The sequence below is a fragment of the Physeter macrocephalus genome, chromosome 16, assembly GCF_002837175.3.
Source record: "Physeter macrocephalus isolate SW-GA chromosome 16, ASM283717v5, whole genome shotgun sequence".
Taxonomy (NCBI): Eukaryota; Metazoa; Chordata; class Mammalia; order Artiodactyla; family Physeteridae; genus Physeter; species Physeter macrocephalus.
This window is the reverse complement of record NC_041229.1, coordinates 70,740,443-70,746,782: the sequence shown is the minus strand read 5'-3', so window position 1 is coordinate 70,746,782 and position 6,340 is coordinate 70,740,443.

The window sequence follows — 6,340 nt, the reverse complement described above, 5'->3', positions numbered from 1 at the left end:
TCTGCATCTTTATTCCTGTCCTGCCCCTAGGTTCATCAGAACTATTTTTTTTTAGATTCCATATATATGTGTTAGCATACAGTATTTGTTTTTCTCTTTCTGACTTACTTCACTCTGTATGACAGACTCTAGGTCTTTGGTGGGCATTCTCCACAGCTAATGAATTTAGAATTCATCTTAGACATTTTTATTTCCCCAAACTCTTTTTCAATGCAGCCTGCCCCAACTTCCTAGGTAACTCCCCTTTCCTGGCTCTGCTATCACTCTTTCCTTCCTGTACAGCTCTTCTCTACCTCCTATATTCAAATTTACATACACAAAACTATCATGGCAATCAACCAAAAAAAGGGAAGTTTACCAATTTTTGAACTTGAACATCCAGCATGGAGTCTTAAACCTCACTCCAAGTAGTGTATTAAGATATTTTCTCCAAATACTTACAGGACTCTCCCCAAATGGTGTTTTGGTAAATAATATTTTCTCCGTATCATTACATATACACGTACTCATACAGAAATGCATTACTTTTTCTTTTATAAAATTAGTTTTATCCTATTAATAAAGTTCTGTATTCTACTTTTATAGTCTACTAGATGTAGTGAGCATTTCTCATTTTATTATAGATTCTTTATAAACACTATTTTATAGCTACATAAAATTCTATCATACAATAAACCATAATGTCATGCATTAGGTTGAATCATATGAAATTGATATTTATGCATATCAATAACAATCAAATATCAGCATTTTTATATGGTTCCACCTAATAACTATTTCCTTACTGTTAAGCATTTAGAATGCTTTTTGCTTTTCTCATAATAATAAATGTTATGATTAGTATCTTTGTACACAAAACTTTGATGTTATCTCTGGCTAATATTTTAAGCCCATTCCTAGAAATGAGATTAAACTAGGTCAAATTGTATAAATAATAATTTTAAAATAACTGCTTTCCAAAAGTTGTACCAAGTTCCATTAATATTGGCAGTTCAGGAGAGCCTCCATCTTACCATACCCTGGAGAGCATTATTGTTGCTAAAAAACTGAAACTCAGCAAGTAGTGTTTCATTATTATTTATCTTTGAAATGATTTGATCGCTGGTGAGAATGACCAATTTTTCATTTTCATTAGCTATATATAATCTTAGTTGTGTGTGTAATTCCTCTAATGATGTCCTTTGTCCAGTTTTTCCTTTAGTATTATTTTCAAAATAAGGATTCTTTGTTTATCATATCAGCTGCAAATATTTTATCACAATGTGACATTTATCTTTTTTAATTTCCAGTGCCTTTATTTATTTTTTATTTTCTTATTCTCTTTTTATTCTCAACTATTGTATAGTTGATTTACAATGTTTCAGGTGTACAGCAAAGTGATTCAATTATATATATATACACTATATATATATATTCCTTTTCAGATTCATTTCCATTATAGGTTATTACAAGATACTGAATATAGTTCCCTGTGCTATACAGTCAGTCCTTGTTGTTTATCTATTTTGTACATTGTAGTTTGTATCTGATAATCCAAAATTCCAAATTTATCCCCCCCCTTCCCCTTTGGTTACCATAAGTTTTCTACGTCTGTGAGTCTATTTCTGTTTTATAAATAAGTTCATCTGTATAATTTTTTTTAGATTCCACATAAAGTAATATATTTGTCTTTGTCTGTCTGACTTACTTCACTTAATAAGATAATCTCTAGGGCCATCCATGTTGCTGCAAATGGCATTATTTCATTCTTTTTTATGGCTGAGTAATATTTCATTGCATATATATATACCACTTCTTCATCCATTCATCTGTTGATGGACATTTAGGTTGCTTCCATGTCTTGGCTACTGTATATAGTGCTGCTGTGAACATTGGGGTGCATGTATCTTTTCAAGTTAGAGTTTTCTCTGCATATATGCCCAGGAGTGGGATTGCTGGACCACATGATAACTCTATTTTTAGTTTTTTAAGAAATCTCCATACTGTTCTCCATAGTGGCTGCACCAGTTTACATTCCCACCAGCAGTGCAGGAGGGTTCGCTTTTCTCCACACCTGCCCCAGCATTATTTGTAGACTTTTTCATCTTGGCCATTCTGACCTGTATAATGTGATACCTCATTGTGGTTTTAATTTGCATGTCTAATAATTAGTGATATTGAGCATCTTTTCATGTGCCTGTTGGCCATCTGTATGTCTTATTTGGAAAAATGTCTATTTAGATCTTCTGCCCATATTTTGATTGGGTTATTTGTTTGATATTGAGCTGTATGAGCTTTTGGTATACTTTGGAGGTTAATCCCTTGTCAGTCTCATTGTTTGTAAGTATTTTCTACCCATTCTGTAGGTTGTCTTTTCTTCTTTTTTTCTTGGCCTCGCCATGCAACATGAAGGATCTAACTTCCCTGATCAGGGATCGGACCCATGCCCCCTGCAGTGGAAGCACCACATCCTAACCACTGGACCACCAGGGAATTCCTCACTTTGTTTACGATTTCCTTTGCCGTGCAAATGTTTTAAGTTTAATTAGGTCCCATTTGTTTATTTTTGTTTTTGTTTCCATTACTCTAGGAGACAGATCCAATAAAATATTGTTATGATTTACGTCAAAGAGTGGCCTGCTTATGTTTTCTTCTGTGAGTATTGTAGTATCCAGTCTTACATTTAGGTATTTAATCCATTTTGAGTTTATTTTGGTATATGGTGTTAGAGAATGTTCCAATTTCATTCTCTTATATGTAGCTGTCCAATTTTCCCAGCACCACTTATTGAAGAGACTGTCTTTTCTCTATTGTATTTTCTTGCCTCCTTGTCATAGATTAACTGACCATAAGTGCATGGATTTATTGCTGGGCTCTACATTTTGTTCCCCTGATCTATGTGTCTGTTTTTGTGCCAGTACCATACCGTTTTGTAGTTTGTAATATAGTCTGAAGTCAGGGAACCTGATTCCTCCAGCTCTGTTCTTCTTTCTCAAGATTGTTTTGGCTATTTGGGGTCCTCTGTGTTTCCATACAAATTTTAAAATGTTTTGTTCCAGTTCTGTGAAAAATGCCATTGGTAATTTCACAGGGGTTGCCCTGAATCTGTACACGGCCTTGGGTAGTACAGTCACTAACAACACTGATTCTTCCAATCCAAGAACATGGTATATCTTTCCATCTGTTTGTGTGGTCTTCAGTTTCTTTCATCAGCATCTTATAGTTTTCAGAGTACAGGTCTTTTGCCTCCTGAGGTAGGTTTATTCCTAGGATGTTATTCTTTTTGACGTGATGGTGAACAGTTCTGTTTCCTTAATTTCTCTTTTGGATAGTTCATTGTTGGTGTATAGAAATGCAACAGATTTATGTATGTTAATTTTGTATCCTGCAACTTTACCCAATTCATTGAGGACCTCTAGTAGTTTTCTGGTGATGCCTTTAGGATTTTCTATGTATAGTATCATGTCATCTGCAAACAGTGACAGTTTTACTTCTTCCTTTCCGATTTGGATTCCTTTTATTTCCTTTGCTTCTCTGATTGCTGTGGCTACGAGTTCCAAAACTATGTTGAATAAAAGTGGCGAGAGTGGACATCCTTGTCTTGTTCCTGAGCTTACATGAAATGTTTCAGCTTTTCACCATTGAGTATGATGATAGCTGTGGGTTTGTTATACATGGCCTTTATTATGTTAAGGTAGGTTCCCTCTATGCCCACTTTCTGGAGAGTTTTTATCATAAATGGATGTTGAGTTTCATCAAAAGCTTTTTCTGCATCTATTGAGATGATCATATGGTTTTTATTCTTCAATTTGTTAATGTGGTGTATCATGTTGATTGATTTGCGGATATTGAAAAATCCTTGCATCCCTGGGATAAATCCTACTTTATCATGGTGTATGCTCCTTTTAATGTATTGCTGGAGTCAACTTGCTAGTATTTTGTTGAGGATTTTTGCATCTATGTTCATTGGTGATATTGGCCTGTAGTTTTCTTTTTTGTGATATCTTTGTCTGGTTTTGGTATCAGGGTGATGATGGCCTCATAGAATGATTTCAGAAGTGTTCCTTCTTCTGCAATTTTTTAGAATTGTTTAAGAAGGATGGGTGTTAACTCTTCTCTAAATGTATGGTAGAATTTACCTTTGAAGCAATTGGGTCCTGGACTTTTGTTTGTTGGGAGTTCTTAATTTACTGACTCAATTTCAGTGCTGGTAATTGGTCTGTTCATATTTTCTATTTCTTTCTGGTTCAGTCTTGGGATAATGTACCTTTCTAAGAATTTGCCCATTTCTACTAGGTTGTCTATTTTATTGGTGTATAGTTGCTCAGAGTAGTCTCTTATGATCCTCTGTATTTCTGTGGTGTCAGTTATAACTTCTTTTTCATTTCTGATTTTATTGATTTGGGTCCTCTCCCTTTTTTTTCTTGATGAGGCTGGCTAAAGGTTTATCAATTTTGTTTGTCTTTTCAAAGAACCAGCTTTTAGTTTCATTGATCTTTTCCACTTTAAAAAAAAAAAAATTCTATTCACTTATTTCTGCTCTGATCTTTATGATTTCTTTCCTTCTACTAACTTTGGATTTTGTTTGTTCTTCTTTCTCCTGTTGCTCTAGGTGTAAAGTTAACTTGTTTATTTGAGATTTTTCTTGTTTCCTGAGGTAAGCTTGTATTGCTATAAACTTCCCTCTTAGAACTGCTTTTGCTGTGTCCCATAGGTTATGGATCACCACGTTTTCATTTTCAATTGTCTCTAGGTATTTTTTTCCAATTTGATTTCTTCAGTGATCCATTGTTTGTTTAGTAGCACATTGTTTAGCCTCCACTTGTTTGTGTTTTTTGCAGTTTTTGATTGTAGTTGATTTCTAGTCACATAGCACTGTGGCAGAAAAGATGATTGATATGATTTCAATTTTCTTAGATTTACCAAGGCTTGTTTTATGGCCTACCATGTGATCTATCCTGGGGAATATTCCATGTGCACTTGAAAAGAATGTGTATTCTGCTCCTTTCAGGTGGAATGCTCTATAAATATCAATTACGTCCATTTGGTCTAATGTGTTATTTAAGGCCTGTGTTTCCTTATTTTCTGCCTGGAAGATCTGTCCATTGATGTAAGTGGGGTGTTAAAGTCCCCTACTATTATTGTGTTACTGTCAGTTTCTCCTTTCATATCTGTTAATATTTGCCTTATATATTGAAGTTCTCTTTTGTTGGGTGCATATATATTTACAGCTGTTATAACTTCTTGGATTGAGCCCTTGTTCCTTATGTAGTGTACTTCTTTGTCTCTTGTAACAGTCTTTATTTTAACGTCTATTTTGTCTGATATAAGTATTGCTACTCTGGCTTTCTTTTGACTTCCATTTGCATAGAATACCTTTTTCCAACCCCTCACTTTCAGTCTGCATATGTCTCTTTATCTAAAGTGAGTCTCTTGTAGGCAGCAAATATATAGATCTTGGTTTTGTATCCATTCAGCCAGTCTATATCTTTTGGTTGGAGTATTTAGTCCGTTTGCATTTAAGGTAGTTATCAATATGTACGGTCTTATTGCCATTTTGTTAATGGTTTTGGATTTGTTTCTGTAGGCCTTTTTTCCCCTTTCTTCTTTTGTTCTCTTCTCTTGTGATTTGATGACTATCTTTAGTGTTATGTTTGGATTCCTTTTTCTTTTCTGTGTATATATCTATTATAGATTTTTAGTTTGTGGTTACCATAAGGTTTTTGTAGAGCAGTTTATATGTATACATGATTGTTTTAAGTTGCTGCTCTCTTAATTACAAATGCATTTTAAAATCCTGCATTTGCACTCTCTTCCCCTCACAATTACTGTTTTTGATATTTACATCTAAACGTTTTGTGTATTCCTTAACTACTTATTGTGGATACAGATTATTTTACTACCTTTGTCTTTCAACATTTCTACTAATTTTGTGTGTGGATGATTTCCTACCTTTACTCTTTGTTTGCCTTTACCAGTGAGCTTTTTAATTCTGTAATTTTCTTTTTTCTAGTTGTAGCCCTTTCTTTTTCACCTAGAGAAGTTCCTTTAGCATTTGTTCTAAAGCTGGTTTGGTGATTCTAAATTCTTTTAGCTTTTGCTTGTCTGTAAAGCTTTTGATTTCTCCATCAAATCTCAACAAGAGCCTTACTGGGTAGAGTATTGTTGGTTGTAGACTTTTCCCTTTCATCACTTTAAATATTTCATTCCAATCCCTTCTGGTATGCAGAGTTTTCTCTGAAAAAATCAGCTGATAGTCTTATGAGAGCTTCCTTGTATGTTTTTTGTTGCCTTTCCCTTGTTGCTTTTAGTATTCTCTCTTTATCCATAAATTTTGTCATTTTGATTACAATGTGTCTTG